This window comes from Dioscorea cayenensis, chromosome 19, assembly GCF_009730915.1.
Source record: "Dioscorea cayenensis subsp. rotundata cultivar TDr96_F1 chromosome 19, TDr96_F1_v2_PseudoChromosome.rev07_lg8_w22 25.fasta, whole genome shotgun sequence".
Lineage (NCBI taxonomy): Eukaryota > Viridiplantae > Streptophyta > Magnoliopsida > Dioscoreales > Dioscoreaceae > Dioscorea > Dioscorea cayenensis.
Genome location: NC_052489.1, coordinates 8,067,934 through 8,070,560, shown reverse-complemented (window position 1 = coordinate 8,070,560; position 2,627 = coordinate 8,067,934). Strand labels below are relative to the sequence as shown.

The 2,627-nt window shown below is 37.8% G+C and overlaps 1 non-coding gene across 1 annotated transcript; it reads left to right on the top strand.

The window, feature by feature from the left end:
- Positions 1-2,520: 2,520 nt before the first annotated feature.
- Positions 2,521-2,627, top strand: LOC120250736. Its single transcript, XR_005533075.1, has one exon. It is a non-coding gene; the product is annotated as a small nucleolar RNA R71 (small nucleolar RNA).

Below are 2,627 nucleotides of genomic sequence, written 5' to 3'. Positions count from 1 at the left end.
TGAACAAGACAGAAAAATCAAGTTTCTTGAAACAAAAGTAAAAATTTTGAAAGAAAAAGAAGTAAAACTAGAAAAAAGAATTAATAGAAAAATAAGAAAAATTGAATAGCTGAAAGAGTTTATTCAAAAAACAAAAAAAAAGAAAAATTTTAAATCTACCCCGAAAAAATCAATAAAACAAAAGAAAAAGTTTTTGAATTAGTTATCCAAAAAAAGTAGGAAAAAGAGTTAGCTGAGTAGAAAACAATGAGACAATTACTACAAACTAAAGCATGAACTCTTGATGGACTCACATTAGGAGGTATAGCATTCTCTAAACCAAGACACAAAGATGAACGATGTCTCTGTGAATAGGGCTTCATCATACTACAAGGGTCACTCAATCTTGTCTCGTGGAGGAATCAGTCCATTGAAGGAGTTCAGTTTAATCTAATAGACTTTTTAAAACATGACCATGGAGCAAGAATTATCATCACGAACACTGCCTAGCTCAAGCTTCTCAACAAATGTATGATAAAGCCCTATTCACATTTTCATTCTTCACAACGGTCATGCCTCCCTTTTTGGGAACCACTTGTACCGGGCTAACCCACTCACAATCGGAAATTGGGTAAATCACACCTGCATCAAGCAATTTGAGCACTTTTTTCCTAACAATTTCTTTCATATTGGGGTTCAATCTTCTTTGGTGCTCAATAGAAGGTTTGTAATCATATTCAAGTAAAATCCTGTGCATACAAACTGAAGGTTGTATCCTTTTCAAATCATTAATTTTGTATCCTATGGCCTTTTGGTGTAATCTAAGCTCATTGAGAAGTTTTTCAGATTCTGTCCTGCTTAGATCAACATTAATAATCACAGGATATGTAGAATTGGGTCCAAGGAATTCATACCTGAGAGTGGATGGGAGAGGTTTTAGTTCTATCTTTGGAGCTTTACCGTCATCTGGGTTGTGTACTGTGGAAACTAGTTCTAAAGTTTCAGTTTTGGCCTGCTGGTGCTGCAAAAATTTCTTGGACTACAATAGCTGTGCATAATCCTCACTCTCACCATCTTCATCATCTTCCAGCTCATCTTTTACTAAACACAGCTGGAGGGGGTCTTTGGAAATGTGTTTTGGCAACTCCTTTTTGATAGCTTGTTCAAGTAAATCAACCCTACAACAAGAGCTTTCAACAAAAGAGTATTTAACAGAGTTAGCCAAATCAAATTCTACTTTTTCTTCACCAACAGTTAAATAAAGCTTGCCATTTTTGACATCAATAAGTGCCCCTGCAGTAGCCAAGAAAGGCCTTCTAAGAATGATTGGAATTTAAGCGTCTTCTTCCATTTCCAACACCACAAAATCAGCGGGTATAAAAAACTTACCAACCTTGATTAGAATGTCTTCAAGAATACCTATAGGATGCTTGACTGATCGATCTGCGAGTTTCAAGGAAATTGTTGTCAGCTTCAACTCACCCATGTCTAGATTTTTGCACACCGACAAAGGCATCAAGCTTACAGTTGCACCGAGATCACATAGAGACCTTTCAAAGCTTGTTGCCCTAATTTCACATGGAATCGAGAAAATGCTCAGATCTTCTAGTTTTGGAGGCAATTTGTTCTAGATTAAGGCACTGCACTCTTTTGTTAGTGCCACTGTTTCATATTCCTCCAATCTTCTTTTCTTGGACAAAATATCCTTCAAATACTTCGCGTATGATGGCATTTGTTGCAAAGCTTCTGTGAAAGGAACATTGATGTACAGTTTCTTAAGAACTTCTAGAAACTTTCCAAATTGTTTATCCAACTTGGCTTTGGCTAATCTTTGTGGAAATGGCATAGATGGTATGTAAGGCTTCGGAGGTATACACCTTGGTGTTTCATCAGCCTTTTCCGCCTCTCCATTGTTGTGTTCAGCCATTTGTTGTGGTGTATCATTTTTTTCAGCAGGATGCACCCCAATATTTTTGTTTTCTGCTTGTTTTGGCTTGGGATCTTCCAATTGCTTCCCACTCCTTAGAGTTATAGCTTTGCAATGTTCACTTGGATTAATTTCTGGTTTTCCTGGGAACATTCCTGGGGTCTGGATGAAGAACTCTCCTGTTGAGCAATTTGATTTTCTAGCATTTTATTGTGGGTCGCCAAGGAGTCAACATTTGCTCCATTGATGGTTCTAAAGAGGGGGGTGCTATCAACTGCCAATTTGCAGCTAAATGTCCTGTGGAACCGCAGATTTCACATGTGACATTAGTGCCACTTGAAGCACTAACATTGAGCTTGTTGAATTTTTGAGTTAGAACATCCACCTTGGATGCAATTAGGTTTAAGGTCTCCACTTCATGTCTTCTTGTCGGTTTTGGAGTGGTATTTCTTTCACTTGCCCATTGGTAGTGGTTGAGCGCCATGTTTTCAATCATGTTATAAGCGTCATGTACACTTTTGTTCATCAAAGCTCCTCCTGATGCAGTATCAACTGAAATGCGAGAATTATTGTTTACTCCACTGTAAAATGTTTGAACAACTAGCCACTTCTCCAAGCCATGATGTGGGCATAATCTCATTAGCTCCTTGAATCTTTCCCAAGCTTCATAAAGAGATTCACCATCCTTTTGATAAAAACCAGTGATTTGGTTCCGCAGCTG